A 16,976-nucleotide genomic window follows, 5' to 3' on the forward strand; every position below is an offset into this window, starting at 1 on the left:
TTACATTGGATAAGAAAAATGCCCAAACACGATAAAGAATCTTTATCAAAATTTACCGTATCGAAACTTAATCGTACACATCATAAGAAAAGTAAAACACTAGCCATGCGTATCAAAACCAGGACTAAGACATCGGTGCCTCTCATCAACACAATATTTTTAGCATATTCTAAATTTTCTAGCCAGTTCGATAAGAATAGGAAAAGGAATTCGTAGCATAGATACTTTGTGAGCAATAATTCTTATGAATAGAGGATCTTTAGAAAACTAGAGTGGCTGGATGCAGATTAAGCCTCAGATCACAAAGGTTTCTCTGTGTCTCCAGCTCCCATGTCGCCTCTTCTGGGGATACTCAGATCTCTCCGAGGGACTCCTTGTAGACTTCGGCAGTATGAATTAAATAAACAGTATGTACAGAAAGAAGAAGAAATCTCTGGAGACCATACAACACGTTATAAGACCAGGATAATGCTATGCCTAAAAGCAGGAGTCATTTATTTTATACAAAAACATTTTTGGGTATTGTTTTAATATAGCTACTCCCACATTTAAAACTAAATCTAAAAAACACATTTTAAAATATTTAGACAATTAAAAATGCAAATTTGTCTCATTTATCAAACCAGAATTTTTAGGATAAACCTGGATTTCACATTATCTGTGAAGATAATTACTCCTTTAGTTCTAAATGAAATTCCATTAACTTTAAAAGATAGTTTCTCCCTAAACATGTAAAAAAAATAAAAAACAATTCTACCACATTGATTCCATTTCATTTTGGCATATCAGAATCCACACATAAGCACAGTTTTATCATAGTGTTCGTTTTATTCTGATATTTCCACTTTACCTACACTAAACCACTTTTATCTTTCTATACATTCTTTATAATTATTATATTTAATGTATGCATAGCAGTTTTCAGGATTAGCATATGATGATATAATACTTCAATGTTAGATAATTAGATCATTTCCAAATTTTAGTTTTGTTTAATATATACTATTAACATCTTTGTAATAACAGACTTTTCATTTTTGTTGAATTATTTCTTTAAAAATAGAAAAGGGATAATTATAATTTATTGAATTATTAACATTACAAGAATAAGCTAATTATTATATTGAGAATAAACATCTTATGACTCTTGCTGTATGCCATTTTGTTTTACAAAAATGTCTAGTTTGTAAATCCTTCTTATAAGGAACATGTATACTAATTGCACTGCAATATTTCTTAAGTTAGATACTTTTAAAAAATTTCTACTTTAAACAGCATAAATACTATCGCAAGTTTGTGTTAATTTGCATTTTCTTATTATTAATGTTGACGGGTGTCAATACTCTTTACTTTCATATCCTTTGGGAATGACAGTTATTTTTTAAGTTGCTTTTTATTATAGGTAGGTACATAGGCAAATTAGATACCTAATTGCATTTATCTAAAATCAGTTGCATTTTCCCAGACAAATGAATTATTAAAACCAAGACTTAAACAGGCAAAAATTATCCTCAATACTATTTTAAAATGCATTTAATCTTGTTCCTTTTGCATTTATTGAGGTTTTATTTCTTAGCTGTAGAGCATAAAAATGTTTCTCATCTTATCAAAGGGATGGATGTCACTGTGGGATTAGATTCTTTAAAGAATATGGCACTTTAATGAGTATGACATATGAGCTCTTACAAGCCTGATTTTTAACAGATCAAGTTAAATTAAATCACAAAGAGACAGGTACCGTATGGTAAGCTCCTAGGAGAATTTACAGTACACTGCTACCCTTATTATAATGATTTCTTATGCTCATTCTTATATGAAAGAAGAGGAAATGAGGAATCATTATGAGCAAAGAAAAAAGCATGGTAGGGAATATTATTAGATTTAACTAAGCCTATGCTCTTGCACTCATCTAATTGAAGCATTTCTGTAGGGCAAATATGGCTAGAATATGGTAAAATCATACAGAATATAAAAATCCTCTTAGTTTTATACCTCCAGTGTTTCCAGTTCATTACTGCCAGAATTATTTTATATGATAGAAATCTGCTTTAAAAATGCAGAAGACCATTGTCTGGCTTTAAGTAAGCTTACCTGTCTTGATCGATACGAATCTCTTCGCCAGCCCTTCTTCTACCAGACTGTGGACTCCAAACCCCCCTCTCTGAATAGGTCATGCCTCAAGTCTTTGCATTTTGCAGATTCTTCTTCTTAGGATGTCCTTTCCCATCTGTATGATTTCCTATTGCTGCTCTAACAAGCGACCACAAACTTCACACCTTAATACAACACAAATTCTTACCTTACAATTCTGGAAAAGTCTAACATAGTTCAGCAGGGCTGTGCAGCACTGGCATCTCCTGAGACTGCTGCCGTGGTCTTGTTCTTTCTTCTTCCGGCCCCTCCCCAAAGGAGCACCTTCCCTTCACCCCACATCTGGGATGTGAACTTCTTGCCTGAGGACTGTAGAGACTACCTAGTTTGAAAATTAAAACCAAGAACCAACAGATTTTTCTCAAAATACCAAATGGTCTATTATTTAAGGGGGCTTAATTTCAGAAGGAAAATGGGCCATCTTGAAAAGAACGACGTACAGGGATCCTACTGGTAAAACTAGAACTTGGGAAACCGTGAAACGTACAACCAGGAAAGGACAGCTGGCTGATGATGTGGCGGCTATCCCAGGGATATAATATAATGCGAAGAACTCTTCATTATAAATGTATCGTTCCGCTGAAACAGTTCTGACCACCAGTGGGAGGCTACTGCCTAGAACTCCCCACAGGTCTCATAAATGGTAATGAAAGCCCAGAAGCAGCTGCTCTTCGGGAACTTGAGGAAGAAACTAGCTATAAAGATGATGTTGCTGAATGTTCTCCCGCTGTATGTATGGATCCAGGTTCGTCAAACTTTACCACATACATCGTGACAGTAGCTATTAATGGAGATAATGCTGAAAATTGAAGACCTAAGCCAAAGCTAAGGGATGGAGAATTCCTGTGCTGTGGTGTAGACAATGCACACATGAAGCCTTTCCTGAAATTTTAAGGCCAAAGGACAACGGCCATGCTTTGTAAATGAGACCGCTAGACCTGCATCATTAAGACTCTCTATTCAGCTTAATGTAGATTTGAAATTAACTTTTTCATTCTAAAAAAAAGCAACAAAGAATGCAAAAAAAGAAAAAGAATCCACGAGTTGAGTGGTAGCTGAAACAATGACAGAATATAAATATCAACCCCTGGGAAGAAGCCAAAAAGATGAGATCATGTTCAAGAAATTGTCAAATCTGGTTCAGCGGTTAGCTAGCACTGAGAACAGAGCAACTATGGGAAAGATGTTGGATGCTACCATGCAGGGAGGTGTACAGCCTCTGACGTGAAAGGGAAGCTAATGCGAATGACAGACACCTGTGTCATTCTAGGATTTTTTTTTTTGCCTAAAATAAAGTTGATGAAGAATGGGTCCTATCATAAGATTGGCTGTAGGAAAGGTACCGAGAAAACCATTCATAAGGTAGACAGATATTCTGCAGCTTGAGAAGATGGAAGAAGTCACTAGCATCTTCTAGAGGTATACAAGAGTAAACACATATTCCAAACCTTTGCTTACTTGTGGATGCTGGCAGGCAGTGATTGTCCTTCCTATAAGCAACGATCTCAGAAAACATTTATGTATACAGAAAGATTTGAGGAAAACTTACACCTTTGAGAAAGGCACCCTAATTCATAGAGAGCTACTTATGAGTGACATATGGGCTTGCCTCTCAGATTTAACACCTTTTTCTACGGACGTGTTTATCCAACACAATACACCATCTGACCAGGTTTAGATGATTATTGACCATCAGACTCCATTTTTGAACAATTAAATCTCAGTTCTAGGCACATTTGAACTTCACTGTATTTAACGATTGCTAAAATTGGCTATAAGGCAGGGACAATCTATACTGTTACTTAAGATCTAGGGTCAGATTCAGGCTCCCAAAGGGAGATTGAAACCAGTAAGGTTTCCTAGACAACAATCTGAAAATAGTTGAAAAAGAAAAATATTTTTAGGATTCTTTCTTGAGGGCCAGTGTGGTGGCGTAGTGGTAAAATTTATGCATGCCACTTCGGTGGCCTGGGATTCACAGGTTCAGATCCCAGTGCAGACATACTCACTGCTCATCAAACCATGCTGTGCCAGCATCCCACATACAATATAGAGGAAGACTGGCACAGCTGTTAGCTCAGCGACAATTTTCCCCAAGCAAAAATATGAAGATTGGCAATAGATGTTAGCTCAGGGCCAATCTTCCTCACCAAAAAAAAAAAAGAGAGAGAGAGAGAGAGAGCTTCTTCCTTGTGTCCAAACTGATCCTTTACCACATGCAGTACCAACACTTGTTTTCCCTGAGACTGCATAGTTTCCCTGCCCCAACATTATAATTCCAGTAGGCCTCTCCTTTCTTCCAAAGAGGAAGCAGAGATAGCCTAGGGATGATTTCACATTCTGTGGACAATGGGTCAGAATACTGATTGACCAACCTTGAAAACATAAAACTCTTTAGAATCAAATATTTTACTTGTTGGCAGAGTAAATAGGGCTCTCTTAAAACTTAATTGAAAGAATGTTTAGTCTGGCCAAGCTCAAGTGGACTTTTGGATCAGAAGCAAAATAAGGGTTTTCTAAATTTCAGTCTCCCCTCACACATTCAAAGTATCGCTCTCACACAAAATAAATATTTTGTGTTCTAATTCACCTGTTTAAGTCTGTGGCCTATTAATAGAAACTTCTAGGTAATATAAAGAGATTAATGATTTTACTTAGGTAAGCAGATTGTATAAAAATTTATACTAACTCTTTAAAACACACTTGAAATAACTTGCCCTTTTGACATGATTTGACTACAGTGTCTTAAAGGCTACAGGATCAGACATATCAACAGTCGCTTTGCATGTGAACCAGGAAATTACTATTTAATAAACATACTCTAATTGCAAAGCTCAAAACGTTACATAATATTTTTAAGTATGTGGCTGTCCTTCACCATGACACTTACTTCGAATGTACTATTTCATTGACTCTATGATTCACCACTATTCTATTTACCACTAAGAACAAAGTCATTTTGCTTTTAAAATATGACACAATTATTTCTTTTACGTTAAAATTTTATTGGGGTGGTGTAAGTGGTTAAGTTCCCACACTCTGCTGTCACAGCCCAGGGTTCGCAGGTTCTGATCCTGGGCAAAGACGTGCACACCTCTCATCAAGTCATTCTGTGGAGGCATCCCACATACAAAATAGAGGAAGATTGGCACAGATGTTGGCTCAGAGACAATCTTCTTCAAGAAAAAAAATATAAATAAATAACAGGAAGATTGGCAACATATGTTAGCTCAGGGCTAATCTTCCTCACCAAAAAAATAAGTAAATAAATGAAATAAAATTTTATTTACTGTTTTTGAAAAAGCATGTCTTGATGGTTAGACATAGATTATAAATTAAAAATACATTATATTTTACATATATTAAAAGGAAACTATAAGTAAAATTTATTGGCTATGGTATGCTTAAATTTTTTTACATTCTGGGACAAACTCATCAGAATCATTTTTCAATTCTTCATCATCAATGTCTGTGTTTATCCACATAATGCTCTTTGCTCAAGAAAGTTGCTGCTTCAACATTCCTAAAAGTTTTTTTTAATATTACATTCATAAGGAAACTGTTAGATGCCTCGGAAATTAAAATCAAGGTGGAGGAGAGAGAAGACAGTAAAGGAAGTGACTAGCTGAATGGAAAATATTGAGGAGAAAATTAGTGATCTAGAAGACTGAGCCAGAGAACCCTCCCTGTAATCAGTGAGATGTTACAAATATAAAGAACATATTTGAGAAAAGTTAGAAAAATGGAGGATATATCAAAAATCCCATCATTCATCAAGTAAGAGTCACAAGAGGAGATAGAGAAAGGAGGTGGATGTAAGAAATAATAGAAGAACTCTTGCTAATTCTGAAGAAAGACAGATTATCAGGTTAAAAGGCCCAATGACTACCAGGCAGAATGTATAGATACATACATCAAGGCACATCTTAGGAAAATTTTACTACAGAGATTAAAATTTTAAAAATGAAAAAATTATCTATAAAAAGTTAGAATTAGAATATATTAGCCTTTTTTAGATATCAAAATCATTGCTTATGACAACAGAGCAATGTCTACAAAAGTTTTTTGGAAAAATTAAGTTGATTCTACAACTCTATACTAACTAATTCAGTGGCCTAACAAGATAAAAACACTTTCAGGTTTTCAAAGACTAAGGAAATTTATTAACCACCAATATTCCTGAAAGAATATTTTGAAATACTTCAATACCAATGAAATAAATTTAAGAAAAATCAAAATAGAAAATTTAAAAATAGTAAAGAGAGGAGAAGAAATCAAAACTTAAAATTCACTCCAAATAATTGCTGATAATTATTGTTAAAAAATTGCCAACAAAATCATCCTTAAAGTTCTCAGTAATTTCATGGATATGTTCATATGACTAATTTTTCCTCTGATCTACTAACATAGTGAAAGCTATTGACAGGTATCCTTACTTCTTAATCCTTTCATCTTAATTTCTTGTTTAGCCAAGTTAGGATATAAAGCTGTGGACTTTCCATTGAATGGTTATTTTGACTTCATAGGTCCTAATGTGTAGTTGTTTTATCATTGTTTTCTACATATTTCCATATGTCAATTTTTAGTTCCTCTTCAATCCAAAGATTATTTAAGGGGGAAGTTTGATTTTTAGAAGATTTTAATTTATTTGTATTTATTAATAGCATGAATATATTCAGTCAAATAGTGTCACTTTATTTACAATTTTAATGATCCTTCATCCTCTCCATCATGTTTCTTTCATGAAGAATCTAGAATTTCCTTTCACCTTTCTTCCCATTCTAGTAATTAAGAAGACTTATAGTCTTTCAAATGAATTTCAGTTTTACAATATTTATATTCTTTACCATAACTGCATTTAGCCTTAGTTCTAAATTTAAAGCTTAACTCTTACTGCAGTGGGAGGTGTCGTTTAGAACCTGATGGATGGGTTTACTCCTTGAGTACTGTCATTTTTATTTCTATTTCTCTCTTTCTTTCTTTTTCTTGCTGAGGAAGGTTCTTCCTGCCCTAACTTCTATTGCCAATCTTCCTCTATTTTTTTGTATGTGGGACACCTCCACAGTGTGGTTGGTGGGTGGAATAGGTCTTCCCCTGGGATGCGAACCTGTGAACCCAGGACGCTGAAGCAGAGCACACAGAACTTTAACCACACAGCCACGGGGCCAGGCCATACTTCTACTTCTTTTTTAATGAATGGCTTAAGTATGAAAAATGATTCAAGTATTTGGATATTGAATATTTATCACACAACAAAAAAACCTCTTCACGTTATATAGTTCTTTTCTTTTGTTTTTAATGTTTCTCTCTCCTCCCTAGACAGCAAGCTATTTAGTGGCAAGGACTATGTATTGTCTTAGTTTACGGATCAAATCTATAACCAAATGTACAGTTCCCTCAGCAATTTGTGAAATAAACCAACAGCTAATAAAACAAAGGAATAAGTAAACTGATGCTAGGTAGATTTTTCCAGAAAATATAATAGATAATACAAAAGTTTAGCATGCACAAACAGAAAAATCACAAAAGTAGGTTCCAAATATACGTACAAATGCAAGAGACCCTATGGTATATACATAAAAATGCTGTGGGTAGAAAAAATAATCTCATTTCTCTTCACTATATTTTAAAAGTAAAATTACGATCTAAGTACACATAAAATGTATGACCTAGATTTTGAAAATCTTGTTTATAATGGCTGTTGAAGAGCAAATTAAAACTATCTGAACGCTAGGATGATTTAGTATTTCTCTTAAATTTCCAAACAAAAACTTTGGAGGAAAAAAATATACAACGAATAATTTAAAATTTATGTTAAAAATCAAACACTATCATTATCAGTTTCCAAATGTTAGAAATTTACATATTGTAAGTTTTGAGTGACTAGCATTTCATCTTATATTTAAATGTCTTATGAGATTGAGTAGTTATATTTTCTGATAGTTATTACAGTTATGTATAATAATTTTAAAATAGCATAATCCATTGAATTGTAATAACAATTATTACTGTTTTTGGCTGTGACCATTCCTATACAATCAATATACTCTTGAGGGAGCAGGGCCTGTTATAAAATTCAGGTGACTGAGTAGTAAATTCATGATGTAATTATCTTATTTTCCTTGACCATGTTATTTGATGCTAATGCAGGTTTTTCCACTTTGTATTTCTTCAGAAGTCCAATGTCATTGACCTGGGTTTAGTTTTCTCAAGAAATGTTTTACAGCTGTTTTCAAGTATTCAGCTGTATTGAGTTTTAAAATTTTGTCTTCCTCAGAGTTAGTGGCTCACTACTGATTCTAACATGGTTACTCATTTCCTAATTGTTATTTAACTGCCATCCCTATTATCCCTCTTTGAATTGAGGAAGAAGAATCTGTTTTAGCACCCATCATTAACAATTATGAATCCTTGCATCTCATGCCAACGTTGAAGTCCTGGCAGGGTCACAGTATGTTCAGAACATACTATTAATCATGCATCATCAGATTTGTTTAAACCAAAGTTAATTGACATTTATTTTTCCTTGAATAAAAAATGTATTTTCTGAAAAAAATGAAGATATATTTTATTTCACTTGAATTTTTATGACTTCTTTCGTATAAGCCCAAGAAATCATAATACTAATAATACATTTTCTTTTTGCCTTTACTTTGTATTTTACTATCAGGAGTACTGAAAATCCATAAAAACCTATGCTGAATAATTTCTTTTTTAATGCAGACAGTATCATATTTTAAAAGGAGAAAGAGTCAATGGAACAAAAAGAAAATTTATCCTTCCCTCTGTTTAGGAAGCGATGGGCAATAAGAGCCTGGTGCAAGCAAAGCAGTTGGAATAGTTTGCCAACGGTCAGATCATTCTTAGAACCTGGGGCTGTTGCCATGGAAAGCCGCATCTTTCATTTGCATATTTGCAATCCATATATCTTCTCTCTTGAACTGTCTGTTCAAATTTTTACATTGTGTAGGGTAGGAAGAAAATTCCTCTACCCACTCTAGATCCTACTGCCTGGGCTATGAACTAAATTGACGTGAGACAGAACAACAGGAGAAAGTCAAAGAAAGCTTTATAACATGTATACATGGGAGAAACCCAGGAAAACTTAGCAACACCACCAGAATGGCTGAAGCTGCCACCTTAAATATCATCTTCAGCTAAAGACAAAGAACGATGTTGGGGGTAATGGTTTGAGACTTCAAAGCAGAGCAAGACAATTCACATGGAAATGGAAAATAAAAATGTTTGGTGAACAGAACTTTGTTAAGAATGGGCTTAGCAAGGACTCTCACAGTCTAGCAATATGCAGTTGTCTATGATGATGGCCTGTCTTGGGGTCAGGCCTTTTATCTTAAATTCTTTTAGGCAGTTAGGGAGAGATCAAAGTTTCTTTTAGAGTCTTTTGTTTTTAAAAATAATTAAACCAAAGAGGCACATTTTGGGGTGGCTAATTCTGATCCCCCACAATTGCATTTTGCAAATTCTTTGTATATTCTATATATAAATCCTTCATCATTGTGTGTTTTGAAAATGTTTTCTTCCAGTTTGTGGCTTGTCTTTTTGTTTTCTTATCAGATTCTTTCAAAGAGATGAAGTTGTTAATTTTGGCATAGTCCAACTTTTCTATTTTTAAATTGTGCTTTTTGAGTTGTGTTTGAGAAATCTTTGCCTAAGCCAAAGTCACAGGTGTTTTCTCCTAACTTTTCTTATAAAAGATGTATAGTTTCCTGTTCATACTTAGGTTTATAATCTATTTTGTATTATTTTTTGTGTGATGTGAGGAATTTGCCAAAGTTCACTTTTTTTATATGATGTCAAGATGTTCCAGCATAATTTGTTGAAAAGTCTATACTTTCTCCATCAAATTTACTTCACAACTTCTTTGAAAATCAGTTGACAATATCTGCAGTGATATCTTTCTGGACTATAATTTCTCTTCCATTCATTGTTGTGCCCTTCATTTTGTCAATATCTCATTATCTTGTTTTTGGGAATTTATGGCAACCTTTGAAATTAAGTAATGAGAATCTTGCAAATGTTTTCTTCTATTTCAAAATTGCATTGACTAATTTAGTTCCTCTACCTTTCCATATATATTTTCGAATCAATTTGCATTGTACAAAAATTTTAAAAAACCTTTTGGGTTTTTATTGAGACTGAGTAAATTGATATATTGATTTGGGAAAAAGTAACATTTTAATTGAGAACTTAGTCTATGGAAAGGATGTATCTCAATTTGTGCAGGTTTTCTTTGATTTTTCTCATTAGCATTTTATATATTTTTTGCACATAGACCTTGCACATAGTTTATTAAATTTTTGTCCAAGTATTTCATGTTTTCTGGTGCTATATTTCCTTATTTTTCTTTTAATGTCAATAGGACTTGCAGATGCCCACCTCCCCCTTTTGATTCCCGATATTGTAATTTGTGTCTTCTCTCTGTTTCCTTGATCAGTCTGATTTTTATGATCTTCTGAAAGAACCATATTTTGGCTTCATTGATTTTATCTATGGTATTTATTGTTTTTTTTTTTTCTTATTTCATTGCTTTTTAACTATACTCTTCTGCTAGGTTGTAGTGTATGTGTATGTGTGGGGGTATGTCATTGAATCGTCTAGTCAAGAGCTTCCATTCCATTGTGCTATGCTTATTTTCAGTGTAAAACTATCTTCAAATGTTTCCAGCTTTACATTGTGCTTATTTTGAAAACTGGAATGCTGGAGGATTTATCTCAATGTTCATGCTCCTCCCCCAGGTTGTGGCCTTTCCAATTTAAATGGTGTTAAATAAAATATAATAGATATAAGATGATTAACAATAAAATTGCTGCTTTTAAATGGTAATAATGAACATATAGGGAATATCATGTTGATACAAAATAAAACTATTTTTTTCAATGAAACCAGACAGCAACTTTTCCCACTAATATGAATTTGAATTGTCACTTTCTTTACAACAGCCTAACAAAGATTGCACAGATGGCATAGCCAGGACAAAGATAAAGCTTTTCATATGTCCCAGTCATTTAATTTGTATAATACTTGTGAAGTGGATATTAAAATTTTGTATTAAGCATATTCCTCTCTATATGAAGGCCATACTTCACACACATACACACACACATGCACACATTCCCAAGCACATATACATATATCAAAACTATATAGTTGAAGATTTACTTTAGTGCACAGGTAAGTGTGATTTGTAATCATCATATTGAAGCAATGACCAAATATTTCAGTCTCATATTAACCATGAAATGTCAATCACATTGAGATAAAAACAACTTGAAATAATTTGAGGAACAAATATAGCTGTAAATAAATAAAATATTAGAGTTTTAGTTGTTTACATCAGTACCAAAACATAAGGCCAAAATGTCTAAAAATCTTTCCTGACATTAAGAAGTAACCATTTTCCAGCAAGCAACCAGGATGCAGGTATGACATTTGTGAATGGAGAGTTGGAAGAAAGCAGGGTTGAGTAGAAAGAGACTTAGTTTGTGGTGCTGCTCTGAGAAAGTTTCAGTCAGGCTATAGGAACCCCAGAGCAAGGAAAATCCATTAAAGGAGTTCTGCTTTGGGTAGGAATGTCCCAGATATGGTACCCAGCTCTTCTTTGTCATTATTTGGAAAGAGTCTGGGGAGGACATACCTCAATATGGGTGCTGTGATGGATACCAAATCTACAGCAGCTGTAGGTGTCTGCTAACTACACTCCCCACAGCAGGTTCTCTTGATGGGAGACCTGAGGAGCGCATCCCCATTTTCGCCTTTGCAAATAACAGAGAAATATTAGAAAATTAACAAGAGAATGGTCTTAGAAAAGTAGAACTATACCATTGTTGAATTATTGTTAATGTAAGCTAGAAAAAATAAGGATATCTTTACTACGTTAATATTACTTTCTTAAGGCAATTCATGGGCGAAAGCCTTATTTAAAATTTAAAATACATTCATAGAGATATTTGTGAGTAAGTTCATGTATTATACAACTAGAAGATAGAACTTTTAATCTTTTCATAGAATTCAAAATGAAATTTTAAATATTTCTAGGGTTTTATAATCTGTTCAAAGCCAAACATTATGAACACTTTTGGAATAATTGTATTCTGTTATCAGATATATGGAAGTATCATACTGTTTGCATGGTGAGGAGAAACAAAAATGTTAAGGGATATTTCATTATAACCTCTGAATAAACTGTAAATCTTAGATATAATGGAGGATATAAATTTTCTAAGAAAATACTGAGTTTTACTGTGTTTATGATGTAGACATCATACACAATTTTTTAATGATGCTGAAAATTTAAAATACAATGTTAAAAAGGTAAACTGTTTTATAAGCCAACAGGATAGCATTTAGGAAATGTTCTTTCAACCTCTGGATCCTATACAAATTCTTGGGAGAAAAGAAAAATGAAAAGCACTACCCTGGCTTTAACGCAGTAACTCTTTTAGAAGTTATTCAAAGCAAATATTCAGTGGGAACACAGTGATCTATGTGTAAGAATGGAAAGCAGGACATTGTTTATTAGAGAAAAATAAAATATATAAAATAACTGAATTATGGTAAAGTTTTACCCTTGGATATTTGCATTTTGTTTTAACAATTTAGCGTTTCAATAACATTAAACTGTATTTAAGAATGTAGGGAAATTCTTGTAATTTGTGAATAAGAATAGTTTTCAATTTTGTCACATGTTTGTTTCAGGCACTGGGATAAATATTATATAAACATCTCCTTTTAATCCTCACAACAATTTGATGATGTAATTGGTGTTATCATTTTATATATAAGGAGATTAATGCTTAGAAAAATTAAATAACTTGCTTAAGAATATACATCTATTAAATGGCTGAGAAAAGATTTCAACCAAGGTTTACTTGACTTAAAGATTATACTCTCAGATATTACTCTATATTTTAATACACGAAAGCAGAACGTAAGTTACATATATAGCAGAAACCATGTATAATATATATATATATACACATAGTGTGTGTGTTTAACGTGCTGAGGATTCTGAAAGATCAGCTTATTTGCTATTTATTCAGTTATTTATTTTTCTCCCTCTCCCCTACTCACGTACCATAAATTTTATGTGATGAGCATAGTTATATCTATAATCAAGGAGACAAAATAAACATTTATGAAAATAGTATCAGAGTCTTGCAGGTGATTCCTGTCACACTGAGTAGTGCTAAACATTGTCTCTTTGATCGGGCCTGTGTTTGTCTTCAGTGACTGAAGAGATATGAGATCCTCTCTGCTCTCTCCTCCTAGTCTCTTCCCATATCATTATTTGCTGTCTGCTCTTTGCTAGGTTCAAAACTGCCAGGCAGCAGCGAAGTTAGGAAATACAACAAATATTAGGTGGCTGCCTACTTTCATGCTCCCAGAACATGCAGATATTTAAAACAGCTTCTTTGAATGGTCTGGCTAATGGGACAGGTCACCTGTCACAAGCTATCCCTGTGTACTTCAAAAATTTCTTGAGGGGCTTTTTCTTCAGCAGTTCCTTTAACCTAAGCAGGAGCATATCTACTTTGGGTGGCCTCCTGGGGCTCTTTCCATAGCCCCTGAACACTGAGGGTTAAATTTCTAGGCTCTTCTGTTGAATTCTCCTTGCCCACCCTCAGCAATTCCGTGACCCTATTTAACAGGGCATGTGATGGCCAGCCCCACAGGGATTTCTCTCTTGTGTCTGCATCTGGTCTACAGGAAGCATTCACCCCTTCCTTGCCCTGCTAAACTCCAGGTGACCAGCGCAATTCCAATAGGGTAGCAGCCCTCACTCTCTGGTTTTACTTCAAAAGCAATTGGTCAGCCCTTCCTTTGTCCTCCAGAAGTCCCCAGTTCTCAGTCCACTTTGGTTTTCACAGCTACGAGTCAGGCACCTAACTTTCGCGTATCCCAAAGACAAGGAACACTTTTTAATTTATTTGAGGGACTTCCTGCTCCTTCAGTAAGTTTCACTAAATTTAGAATAATGGGAAAGTACCTTCTCCTCTCTCATGAAAAGCTCTAATTAGGATGGTAACCCTTTCCAAATAAAATTACTTACCAATCACTCTGCTTTCACTTTATCGGACTCCTTAAATCTGTGATATTACCCTGGGGTTCAGGAGGCATGGAAGAGACTCTGGAAAACTTTTTAATTTTTCATATAAGGCTGGGATGTTTAACTCACAGTCATCTTGTTATGATAACATGTATACTCTTGAAAACTTCATCAAAAGTGAGAAGGAAATATTGCATTCTCACATTCTGTTTCATTCACAATAAGTGCCAGACATAGAACAAACATAATGTTTTGAGATCATAGTAGAGGAACAATTTAATTTTCCTGAGGGCAGGACACGGGTATTAATAGTATGAAGAACTTTCAGAAAAATATTTTTGTGACATTTAAATCATATATATTTGGAGGTTATTAGTAATTAGTTAGCAGAATTCTTCCATGTTCTGGACTTTCATACATATTGGTACTAGTGTACTTGTGAGCTGAATTAATTTTAAAACATATCATGATTGACTTCCAACAGTCAAGCCACGTGGACTATAATTATACTTTCTAGTTTTATGAGGTGTTCAATTAACTCAAAAACAGTTTAGCCATAGAGATTATGATATTATGTACACGGTAGTTCAATTTACTGCTTAAGAATGTTGCCCTGATCAAGAATTCACAATCCAGATTGATTTTAATCAGAAAGACCACTCTTCACACACAGTTGCTACAAGCCTTAGTTATCCTTATCTTAATCTGCAACAGTGACTTTGCTACAATTAGATTTTCTTTGGTGAATTTAATGACTTATTAACTAATGAAAATTATAAATTGGCTTTCAGAAGAAATTAGTAAATTCAACGTATGTTAACCAGCTAAGATATTTAGAGACACCCTCAACTTCCTCCAGCATTAATCAGCCTAAGAATCTGGTTGACCTTGTATGTGTCTGATATACTCAGGCAATGGTCTTCAGGCTTCATTGTTAAAGAACTTAGTCCAAAGAGTTTTGGTTTCCAAAACCTGCCCTTGAAATATAGTCACATCTGCCTTAGGTAATCTTTCATGAAAAGTGTGTTGAAAAGACTCAAAGCCAAGAGTCCCTAAGATTACAGACTAGGTTGTCTGAGTTTGGGTTCATACTTGCTAGTGTAGGGGAGGAAAACATTTCCTCTACCCACTCTAGGTCCTTCTGGCCATACAGCAAATTAAATTCATATGAGATAGAATAACAGGAGAAAATCAAATGAAGCTTTATAACATATATACATAGGAGAGACTCAGGCAAACTGAGAAATTCACCAAAATGACAAAGGTTCTCATCCTAAATACCATCTTCAGCTACAAAGGAGGATGGTGGGGGGTGGGGGGAGTCAGTTATGGGAGATTACCAGAAAAGCACAGTAAACAAGAGTAAGGTTAGTACACAGATTTAAGACCTCACCTTCTGCATTGATAAGAGTTTCTAGAGATAAGTTCATCCCCCCTTCTTCCTGGTACAGAGAGAGAGACATGCTTACAGGTGGAGATTTCCCTTACAAATGTAAATGTGTCTTATAAAGGGTAAGTAAATTCTACTTTCCAGAGTTTCTCTCATGTCTGCAGATTTTAAAAGTAACCAACCTGAAATAATTCTCATGCCAAAGAAACATATCCTGGGGCAGCCAACTCCAATCCCCCACAGAAGTAAATGTCTGTGGGGAAAATTAGTTTAAAGAGGCCATTTGCCTAACACCTTTGAAGTTTTTAGAGACTATTTTGCTATTGCCTACCTCCACTTGTTGGAGATCTATCCTAATTCTAGTTCAAAATAGCCATGGGAAGGAAGGATGAAGGAGTTGTGAGAAGGAGAGTGTCTGGAAAGGTTTACAGAGAAGATGGTATTTTAAGTATTAACAACAAGATTTTGCAAGGTTGACTGGGGCATATGACGAAAAAATTCAGCGTGTAGAATTTTTCTGTATAGAATGGTTCAGAGAATGTGCTTTATTCAGGAAATTGATGTATGGCTGAAATTTAAGGATTTTCAGATACAAGTAAAAGCAGTGGCAAGATTATATAGAGGTCTATGTGTTCTTCAGTGTTTTTTGAACTTTTTTGGCCAAAACTCATGGAAAATACATTTTTTATTATATGACTTCTTACACACACACACACACACACACAGACTGAAACAAAAATGTTACAAAATAATACTTATATTTCACTAGTTTCTATGTACTCTAATATTTTATTTATGACTCTTTTCTGATATATTTTATTCCTTTTTATTTTATTGAAATGCTGATATTGGAACCAATGCATTTATTTTTTGACACACCAATTGGACCATGACATGCACTTTGACAAATGTTGCCCGAGAGGACTTAATCAACTTCATGGGTGTCCAACCGGTGGAGTCAGGAGGCATAACCCAGCGGCTGGTGGGCAACGCGTGAGCAGATTCATGGGGGTTTGTACTTGTCTGTGCCCCACATTGCACTTGCATGACACTTGCACAAGTGAAAGGAAGTGCAATATTAAAGAGTGAATAAGAAAAGCCATGACAGGTTGAGAGAAAGACTGTGGAAGAAAGGAAATTTTAGTACTTTTAAGAGAACTTTTTTCCTGCTATTTGAACACAATACCACATTTTCAATTTTCATTTGGTCCTCCAAATTATCTTGCCAGATGTGCAAAAAGCACCATCCAATAGAAATATTGTAGAAGCCACATACGTAATTTTAAATTTTCTAGTAGATGCATTTAAGAAAAAAGGAAACAGGTAAAATTATTTCAATAATATGATTATTTAACCAAATATTTCCAA

The 16,976-nt window shown here is 34.2% G+C and overlaps 1 pseudogene; it reads left to right on the forward strand.

The window, feature by feature from the left end:
* The first annotated feature begins 2,492 nt into the window (after positions 1 to 2,492).
* Positions 2,493 to 3,045, forward strand: LOC100071333 (ADP-sugar pyrophosphatase pseudogene; annotated as a pseudogene).
* The last annotated feature ends 13,931 nt before the right edge of the window (positions 3,046 to 16,976 follow it).

The sequence above is a fragment of the Equus caballus genome, chromosome 4, assembly GCF_041296265.1.
Source record: "Equus caballus isolate H_3958 breed thoroughbred chromosome 4, TB-T2T, whole genome shotgun sequence".
In the NCBI taxonomy this organism is placed as follows: domain Eukaryota; kingdom Metazoa; phylum Chordata; class Mammalia; order Perissodactyla; family Equidae; genus Equus; species Equus caballus.